The sequence below is a fragment of the Dasypus novemcinctus genome, chromosome 17, assembly GCF_030445035.2.
Source record: "Dasypus novemcinctus isolate mDasNov1 chromosome 17, mDasNov1.1.hap2, whole genome shotgun sequence".
NCBI classification, from domain to species: Eukaryota; Metazoa; Chordata; class Mammalia; order Cingulata; family Dasypodidae; genus Dasypus; species Dasypus novemcinctus.
This window is the reverse complement of record NC_080689.1, coordinates 61,604,972-61,615,465: the sequence shown is the minus strand read 5'-3', so window position 1 is coordinate 61,615,465 and position 10,494 is coordinate 61,604,972. Positions and strand designations below refer to the sequence as shown.

General features: G+C 48.8%; 1 pseudogene; it reads left to right on the top strand.

Moving 5' to 3' along the window:
* Nucleotides 1–256: 256 nt before the first annotated feature.
* On the top strand, nucleotides 257–10,494 carry LOC101417794 (C-type lectin domain family 4 member F-like; annotated as a pseudogene).

Below are 10,494 nucleotides of genomic sequence, written 5' to 3'. Positions count from 1 at the left end.
CCTCCTCCATTTCTGGGTGCTGTGCTCCCAGCTGGACTACCTGGCTGTGTGATGCCACAATGCCCTAGGTGCCCCTCTCATCTCAGGTGCTCCTCCTTCTTCTCCAGAATCCCTGTGTGATAAGCACGGCCGTTGTTCTCACCCACAGGACAGACAGGGAGACTGAGGGGGCAGGAGCACGGAGCACACGCTCGTCCTGGACACTGGCTTCTCCCGCAGGGACGGGCCCCGCGGCAGTGGTTTCTGTGGCCCCAAGATGAGGAGGCGAGTTGAGGCCACGCTGGTGTTGGCGGTGGTGGCCGTGCTCTCCCCCCTCGTGGCTCTCCTTGTTGTGGGTGAGCCCCTCGCGCATCTGAACCCCAATGGCTCTTCCTCCTCGTCCTGCACAAAGCCCTCTAGGGACCCCGAATGCACCCAGAGGGACACTCCACCTCCAGCCCCAGGTCTGGGCCGGATGCTTCCTGGGAGCAGACAGAGGCCACCATCCAAGGGGGAGGTTCCTCTCCAGAACCGAAGCTCATGAGGGAAGACCCTGAGAGGGGCTTGCAGCCAACTCCCTCCTTCTGGAACCCAACCACTAGGGTGTGTGTGCCCCCTGTCCCCAGGCCCCAGGTGAGACGTGGTGTTGACCCAGGAGTGGGGTCTTTCAGTTTAACAACCTCGGGCAGATCCCTCATTCCAGGAGTTTCAGTCCCACCTGGGAGACACCACCTGGCCACCACCTGTGGAGTCAGACAGTGAGTAGCCACAGTGGAGGGAGGGAGGGCGGGAAGGGAGCCAGTGTCGGGAGGCCCAGGACCCAGGACAAGCCTCTCCCCTGCCGTCCCCAGTCCCCTCAGTGGGTCTGACCTCTTTAGAGGAGAGCATAATCCTTTTTTTTTCAATGTAGGTATATTGAGTGTAATGAGCATCACAAAGTGCACATATAGTGCACAACCTGTTTTGATATGTGTACACCCATGAAACCGTCACCACAGTCAAGAATCTGAACACATTCACCACCTGCCCTCCCCCCACCAAAGTTTGTAACCCTTTGTAATCCCTCTACTCCATTTTCCATCCTCCCCAGGCAACTGTGGCTCTACTTTCTGTCTTAGTTTGCATTTTCTCCTTATAGACATATAAGGGATGGACTAGACATACTCTTTTTTTCTCCTCTGGCTTCTTCCACTCAGCATAATTTTTTTTTTTTAAACTATCTCTTGTTATTTATTTTTTAAAAAGACTTTTTAAAAGCAGTTTTATGTTTACAGAAAAAGTGTGCATAAAGTAGAGTTCCCACACCCCCACTTGACACACACACACGGATTTCCCTATGAATAACTTTGCAATAGTACCAGTGTGACACATCAGTTGTCACTCAGCATAATTATCCTGAGTTTCACCCTTGCCGTGGTGTGCACAGTAGCTCATTCCTTTTTATTGCTGATCAGTGTTCCATTTAATGGCTACGCCACGACTTACCCACTTAGCTGTTGACAGGATTTGGGTTGTTTCCAGTTTTTTATATCAAATCTGCTCTGTCTAGTTAAAAAATGGGTTTGTCGTCTTGTTGAATATTGAGAATTCTTTATGTATTCTAGATACAAGTCCTTTATCAAGTGTGTGATTTGCAAATATCTTCTCTCAGTCTGCTTGCCTTACCCAAGGTCATGAAGATATTCTCCCATTTTCTTCCAGAAATTTTAAAGTTTAGGTCAATGATTCATTTTGAGTTATTGTTTGTATAAAGGTGTGAGGTATAAATTTCACTTTTTTTAAAAAAGATTTATTAATTTTATTTATTTATTCCTCCCTCCCCCCCCAATTGTCTGTTCTCTGTTTCCATTCACTGCATGTTCTTCTGAGAACACTTCTATCCTTATCAGCGGTACCGAGAAACTGTGTTTCTTTTTCTTGTGTCATCTTCGTGTGTCAGCTCTCCTTGTTGCAGTGCCACTCCAGGGCAGGCTGCACTTTCTTTCATGCTGGGTGGCTCTCCTTACAGGGCACACTCCTTGAGCTTGGTGCTCCTCTGCATGGCACGGCACTCCTTGCGTGCATGAGCACTGCGCATGTGCCAGCTCCACATGGGTCAAGGGGGCCCAGGGTTTGAACCACGGACCTCCTGTGTGGTAGGTGGTCACCCTATCTGTTGGGCCAAGGCCGCTTCCCTGAAGTTCATTTTTATTTGTTGGCTATTACTATTCAGTTGTTCCAGGGCCATCTGTTGAAAGGATTATGCTTTCTCCACTGAATTGCCTTTGCTTCTTTGTTGAAGATCAACCTGGACTTCCTTTCTGTTCTTCTCACACCTGCAAAGGCCAGGTGGTCTCCCACTTCCCCTAGCCAGGGCTTGAGGAATAGGGCAGGGGTTCTGAGGGGAGGATGGAACCAGGTGGTGACCATGGATGTGTGAAATTGAGTCCTTGCTCATGAGGAGAGCCAAGGGTGATGGCAAGACCAGGGGCAGTGGCTGCTGGGGTTGCTGGGAAAGACCTTGCAGAGGAAAGGGCTGCAGTTTCCTTGAACGGCCCTGGTGGCCATGATCTCTCACTCAGGGCTCTCATATCCCCAAATTACTCTGAAGGGACTCTTGTCCTCCGTTTTCTGTAGGGGTGCCCAGCCCTTTCACAGGCAATCACAGCTCAGAGACCCTGAGTGACCTGAAGGTGTGGGACACCTGCATCATAGCACTGTGGATTGAACAGGGGCCTTCAGCCAGGAGCACCTATTTTGCTCCTATTGTATGTCCCCCCCTGAATTTGTAATCAGAAAATTTGTTTGTGGTTTACATGGTTTTCAGGAGTAACAATGATAGGTCAAGAGGCTCAATGGTTGTTGTACAAATATAGCTCAGGACTAAACATGGGCCTTATTCACATCTTCTTTTTCTCTATGACTCTTCTAATGGTGAAATTTCTGTGGAATTAAACTTCAACAGCTCTAAGTTATATAATGAGTTATTTTCAAAAGAATCCAAATCTCACCAGCATGACTTTTGGTGTGTGTGGGGGGTAACTAGTTTACAGTAAGCAAGACTTTCAATCCTTTGGTTCCATTAGTTCATGTGTGATTGCTAATTAGGTCTTTGGCTATTGCTTGGTCCAGGGTCAGGGAGACGACAGGCCACGGGGGGTGCTCTCAGGGCCATGGTGTAGGCATCTCCCCACGGAAATCTTTAGAGCACGCTGGTTGATCTCTGTGCCTCCTCATGAAATGGGCCTCTTTGCCGGACCTCTGCATTTCCTCCCCTGAAGATTCCCAACATTTTGGCCCAGTGGCCAAGATAAAGAAGCTCTCCAGCTGTTTAAAGAGCATTCTAGCACCTGGGCTGTGGAGATGCAGATGCTGAAGTACAAGGTGGACAATGTCTGTTCTCAGATCCAGACGCTTAGCAGCCACCTGGAAAACACCAGTGCTGGCATCCGGATGGTCAAAGGAGTTCTAGAGGATGCTGGCACCTGCCATATCCAGACCCAGATGTTAACGAATTCCTTGGAGGGGGCTGATGCTGAGATACAGAGCTTAAAGAGAGCTCTGGAGAATGCAAACCCATTGAATTCCCAGACCCAAGATTTCTTACAAAGCAGTTCAGAAAACACCAGGGTTGTACCCCACATGTGAAGCTGAGGCCTAGAAAATGCCAAGGCTGAAATTCAGGTGTTAAAGGCAGGTTTACACTTTGCAAATATGAGTTTACAGAATGCCAGTGTTCAGACCCACCTTTTGAAAGGCAACCTGCAGAAGGTCAGTGTTTTAAGGACCCAGCACCAGGTTTTAAGCAGCAGTTTGGAAGGGCCCAATGCTGAGATCCAGAGGCCCTGGGGAGGTCTGGGAAATGCAAGTGCTTTCAATTCCCAGACCCAGAACTTTATAAAAGGCAGTGTAGACAACAGCACTTTTGAGATCCAGTTATTAAGAGGTCAGTTGGACAGGGCTGGTGAAGTGATTCAGTTGTTAAAAAAGATTTAGAAACTGCCATTGCCCAGACCCAAATGACAAAGGGCGGGATGGAGCAGACAAAAGTTCATCTCCCAGGAATAAGAGCAGTATTGGAAAATGCCAGGGGAGTTAGATACCCTAACACAAGGAATGAAGGGTGCTGCCTTAAATTCCCAGACCCACATGTGAGAAAACAGACTGCAGGAGGCACAGGCTGAGATCCAGAGGCTACAAGTTAATGTGAGTAATACCAACTCATTAAGCGTGAAAATCCAGGAGCAGGAGAGCAGCCTGGAGACCCTCAGTGCAGCCTTTGCTTCACAGGAGCAGCTACAAAGGACCCAAAGTAAGTGGTAGGGAGGGTCCACCATGGGGAGGGCAGAGTTGTTGGGATGTTTCTGCCCATTTAGCCTCAAGCATGTGTCCCCTCTGGGACAGAGTAAAGGTTGATGGAGAGAGTGAAAATCCAATAAACTCAGCAGCTCCTCTGTGCCCAGGCGGTAGCGCAGAAGACATGAGAAACTATGTCCCTTCTCTCAGGTGGCTTATAATCTCTCCACAAAATATCACCTTTTGCAAACCAGATCTTTTTTATGAAGGCATGTGGTAATGGCAGACTGTACTTGTGGGGCCAGACAACCTGTTTGTGACCTCCAGCTATCACAAACGGTGTGAACCTGAACAAGTTGCTTACCTTTGCTGAGCTTCACCTGCACAATGGGGGCAATAGGATTTGCTTCACAGGGAGGATCAAATGAATCAACATACATAACACACTTAACCTTGTAGCCAGCATTCGCGCATGTGTCTGACAAACATTTCATGAACATCTACCATGTGTCAGGGGGTTAAAGAAGAATAAGACATGATGCCTGATCTTGAGAAGGTTACAAGATGCAAGATGGAGACAGACCTGTAAGCAAAGTCATATAGATTGGTGGAAGAGGTGTTAAGTTAGAAGCAAGTACTGGGAACTGAGAGGGGGGAGGCAAAAAGAAGGGGAGAAGGGATCTTTTGTGGAAGGGGGGAAGGAAATCTATTATCTTTCTATCTAATCATCTATGTAATCTATCTATGCAAGTTTCAAAAAGCAAAACCTTTCCTGCATGAACTCACTCTGACATTTTATATTCTATTCTTTAAAAAAAGAGCAAAGCTTGTCAAAACTTATGACCCAAATTTATGACCCACAATGAGTTGGTGATTGCAATTTGAAAAACCCTGGGCTAGAGGGGTGGGCAGGGCTGGAGAGACACGGGCTAGATTGGAAGGCCTGTGAGTGAGCTTGGCTTTCATCCTCCAGAAAATGAGGAGCCACTGAAGGGTTTTAAGGAGAACCCTGAGGTTCTGACTTGGGTGACTGAACAGAGGGTTCCCCAACTGAGGAATAAAGGAGGAAGAGGAGCAGCAAGGTTTGGACATGCTGGCTGCAGTGCTTTGGGGGACTTCCAAGTGGACATCACCTGCAGGCTGTCTGGAGTTGAGGAGAGAGGCCAGGGCTGCAGACATAGGCTTGGGTGCCCCGGGTATGTTGGTTCTGGTTGCAGCAGTCAGAGTAGGGGGTTTGCATGAGACAAAACACAGAAGAGGGCTTAGGGTGGGGTCAGGAATCAAGCTTCAGGGGTCAAGAAGGGAAAGACGTGTGTGTGAACCAACTGAGGACAGTGGATTTGGGAGATGTGCATGTGGGAAAGCCAAAAGAGGAGAGAATTTCAAGATGGGTGTGGTCAGTTCTGGCACATGACAGAGAGGCCATGTAAAATAAGAACCGAAAAGTGTCCACCGAGGCTAGGCAATTAATAAGTCATTGGAATGAAATTTCGGTGGAAGCAGATCATGGTTATTGGGTGTGAATCGATCAGGTGTATGAGTCTGTCAAGGAACATAGCTGAGAGAGAAGGTGAGAAGGGGGAGGAGTAAAAATCAAATCATCTATTCCTCCATTACAACATCTATCTGTTAATTATAGACAGTGTGGCAAATATTTAAAAATTGCAAGATGAGAAAACAAGCATCAGTATTGCCATGAAAATTTGCCTGCTTTCCATCAGAACCACTTGCTAATATTTTGGTGAACTTGAGAGTGAGTTTCTAGATTCAGATAGGCTTCACCTGAGGTTCAAGGAAGGGGAACAGGAAAGAGGTGGAGGCTGAAGATAGGCAGGAGAGTCAAATGCATGTTGCATGACTGGCCTTGAAGGAGGTTGGGATGGTACTTGAATCTCTGAGGCTGGGAGGGGAGCAGGTGTGGAAGTTGGTGTCCATGTGCAGATGTGGGAACATGAGACTGCGAGAGCTAGTGTTAACCACATCTGTTTCTGGGTGGCATAGGAGGTCACTTGCTAAGGAGGAGGATGCCTGTAGGGAGCTGGGGGAGAGAAGGGATGGTTGGGAGAAGCTGCTGGAGAGATGGGGGCTGACAAATGAGGACTTGGCAGGCAGTGCCGAGCCCCTGCTCTTTGCCCATGTTTCCAGTCGAGTCTAAGGAATCACTGGCCATGTGGACCAGTGCCTGGAAGTCTTTCCTCCTTCCTGCCTCTCCTCGAGCCCCACTGCTGCCCTCCTGCTTTAGTATGGACTGAGAGGTGCTCCAGCCTGGCTGTGCATTGGGGTCACCCAAGTGCATGCCTGGGACTCATGTACAGAAATCTTATGTATTTTGGTCTGGGATTTAGCCTGAGCACCACGAAGTTTTAAAACATGGGCAGTCAGGGTGCTGTATCATTACTTTAACTTTTCCTTAAAGGGCCAAATAGTAAAATTGAGACCTGTGGGCCACAGTCTCTGTCAGGGCTCCTCAGTGCTGTCCTCTTGCACTGTTGAAGCAGCCAAAGAGAACATGTAAATGAATGGGTGTGGCTGCTCCAGTGACACTGTTTATAAAAAGAGGCTGCTGGTGGGCCCTAATTGGGTTGGGTTTGGATGACTGGTTCTGAGGCCTCAGAGAGCATAAGAATCACATGCGGCCTTGTTAAATACAGACTGTTCAGAAACAATTTCAGAAAAAGCAGTTCGCGCTGGGCCTGAGAAGGGGCATTTCTGCCACGTTCCCAGGAGGCGCGATGCTGCTCGTCCAGGGAACACACTTTGAGAGCGCCTGGTCCACGCTGTCTGTCTCTTTCTGAGATCTTTGCATTTGGGTTCTGATGGATGTTTCTGGCCCCAACGGGATGGTCTGTTTTTCCTGTTGTGCCTTCACATTGCATCACTTTCAAATATTTACAGTATAAACCTGAGCCATTGGGTAAAACCCTTCAGGGCCTCCCATTGCTCACAGGGAAAAATCCAAATTCCTTGTTATGAGCATAAGATCTAGTGCCGGAAGCCTCTCCAGGCTCCTCTCCCACCCCTTGCATGGGGGCCATAGCCCAGGTTTCCACATATCAGCTCCAGCCATGTGGTTTCATGCCTGCCTGCCTTTGTACCTGCCACTTTCCCTGTCTGGAAGGCTTTACTTGGACCTGATCACCTGGAAAATCATCCTCGGTTTTTTTTTGAAGTTTTAAAAGTGATTTTCTGATTAAAAATTTTAAATTTTAGAGCAGTTGTAGGTTTACAGGAAAATCCTGCAGAAAGTTCAGAGCTTTGCCCATGATTAACCTTCTCCCTTAGTGGGTATATTTGTTACAATCGATGAACCAATATTATTATAATCATATGATTAACTAGAGTCCATAGTTTAGAGTAGGGTTCACTCTTTGTATTGTACAGCTCTTCATTTTCTGGGATAGTCCTGGGTGTGGGCAGCCAGAGTGGATGGAGATCAAGTCAAGGAAGTAAAGGAGTCTCTGGCTGGATGGACAACTTCCTAGACAGATGGTGGGAATTGAGACAGAGAGGACTGTACGGTGGCAACAGTGAGATGGGAAATAAAGTGACATGATCACAAAACACATGTCTCAGCAGAGAGTTTTTCTGGGTAGCAGAGCTGAGTGTCCCAGGAGTACTGAGCCAGGCATCTTGAGCTGCCCCTCCCTGGTGAATTGGGTAGTGGGACGGAGGCATGGTCTCAGCAGCACCTGCCCTTGGGGAACCAAACCTCAAGGACACGGGCCTCAGTAGCCAGCCGCTGGCGGGCTCAGGAAGGCCAGCTCTGGGACATCCACCATCAGCCCCTGGTTCCGTCTCCTCCCACCTCTGCTGCAGCTCAGCTTCTCTGGCTGCTCCTGCAAGGCTGGAAGTTCTTCAGGGGGAGCTTGCATTACTTTTCTGATGTCAAGAAGTCTTGGAGGAGGCTGAGCAGTTCTGTGTTTCCCAAGGAACTCACCTGGAATCGGTGTCCTCTGAGGAAGGGCAGGTCAGAGCTGGGGGCTTGGGGTGGTTCTGACAGGGTTGGTGTGTGACATGGGCCTTTGGTGCTTTGACCTTCCTCCTCTAGGGGAGGGCACAGCCCATAACCTTCATGTCTCCGGTCAGGCAGGGAACAATATTGAATTCCTCTGAGCATCTTGCACTGGAGGCAGAAACCTGGACAACAAACCCCACTGTCCTCAATGAGTGGGGGAGATTCCCGGAGGTGGACAGATGCCAGCAGCAGGGCAGGCAGAGGTGTGTGGCGGGGCGGCACCCTGAGAGCGTGAGGGAGCATGCTTTCCCTCAGCCCCTCAGGTCCCTTTGGGCTTCCTCTCCAGTCATCAGGCTTGAAATTTTTTTTTATCCCCCCCTTGAGGCTTGCTTGCCGTCTGTTCTCTGTGTCCATTTGCTGTGCATTCTTCTGTGTCTCTGTAATCATTCATTTTAAAATTTATCCCACTACCCCCATGAGGCTTGCTCGCTGTCTGTTCTCTGTGTCCATTTGCTGTGCATACTTCTGGGTCTCTGTATTCATTTATTTTAAAGTTTATCCTGCCCACCCCCCTTGAGGCTTGCTTGTGGTCTGCTCTCTGTGTCTATTTGCTGCGTGCTTTTTGTGTTTCTACTTGCCTCCCTTTTTGCTGTGTCACCTTCCTGAGGCGGCTCTCCTTAGGGCTTGCAGGCCAGCAGCTCTCTGTGAGGTACGGGCGAGCCTGCCTTCACAAAGAGGCCCCAGGACACGAACCCAGGGCCTCCCATATGGTAGATGGAAGCTCAACTGATTGAGCCACAGCCACTTCCACAATTTTGACTTTTTTAAATGAAAAAGTTGAATGTTTTATTAGTAGGATAATAAGCAATAGTTACAATATCATATAAAGCTTATGATAACAATATTACCCTTGAATTACATAATTTTTAGAAGTAGTTTTTATTTTCAGGTCATTTTGTGAATTCTGAATATAATAACTAGATTGTAGCCTAAGTCACATGTAGCTTTTCCATTGATATTGCAAAAAGTTGCCATTTTAAATCTCTATCTGCCACAATTGAAAATAACTATTCTGGATTAAGTTGCTTCAGATTAGTTTCTTTTCATTCCTAAATAGATTTTACATATTTCTCAAATGCTGCTTCAGTCCATCATTGAACAAGTTCTGAAGGTTTACTCAGTGTCTTCTTGATCACCAACCACCTGGGTACCAAGATTTGTTGACAAGTCCTGGATTTTATGCAACAACTTCATAAAGTTCTGTTGATTCTCCTAATAGAGGAGAATAGAGTTTGCTGGTAGCTTTTGCGCTTTCTGAAGCACCCAGCTCATGTCGTTTGTTCACTTTTGTCCCAACTTTGAGAAGACTAGAGAAAACAACATGTCCCTGAGCTTCCTGTGCGAAACTGCCGAGTCCCGCGTTCCAGCACTGTTTTCTGCTGTTATCTGCTCATGCTTGCCTGGGAATTTCTGCACTGAGAGCAGAGCGGGCCACTGCACAGCATCCAAGTGGCACCGGTGCCCCCCCCCCACATGCCCCTGGTCCACAGGGTGCAGATCAATCTCAATTTTATTGTCCATTAATCCCATGGCCGTCGAGGGCACGTGAGCAGGAGACCTAGGCTTCCTGGGAAGGCCAAACACATTCGATTTGAGGAGCACCAAGGCCATCGAGGCCCAGGGTGGCCATCAGGTGGGGGTTGGCCTCAGGACGTGTCAAGGTTATTAACAAAAGACCTCACTAGCTCTGGTCATTTCAGTTGACATGACTGCCCAGCACACAGGGTGCTCCTGACACTGTTCTGTGGGTGTGAAAAAGGCCATGCTGCTTTGTGAAGCGTCCTGAAGCTCTGGCCAGATGTTGTCCCAGGACAGCACACCTCGTATCCAGGGCTGGGACTAGGTAGGGACAGTCACATGATGGGAAGCTGGGCCTCCCCGAAGGTCCCTGGCTGCTCCTTAGACCCTAGACACACCAGGGAAGGAGCAGGGGGTGTCTAGCTCTGCAGGGACGTGGGCCTCATGGCCCTGCAACCAGTTGGGGACGGCCCAGACTCCTCTCCATACATCTTGGAGAAGCTTCTCCTCACACCTAGAGTCACACAACCAACTGCCTCCTCTCTACAGATGTTTCTGACCAAGTTCACGAGTGCCCCTCACCACGGGATTGGCCTCACTGACAGGGGCAGGAGGGCTCCTGGTGCTGGGTGGACGGGATGCCTTTCAATGCTGCCTTGAGCCAAAGGTGAGTCCATCCGCTGGACACACACCTCAGGCCTGGCTGG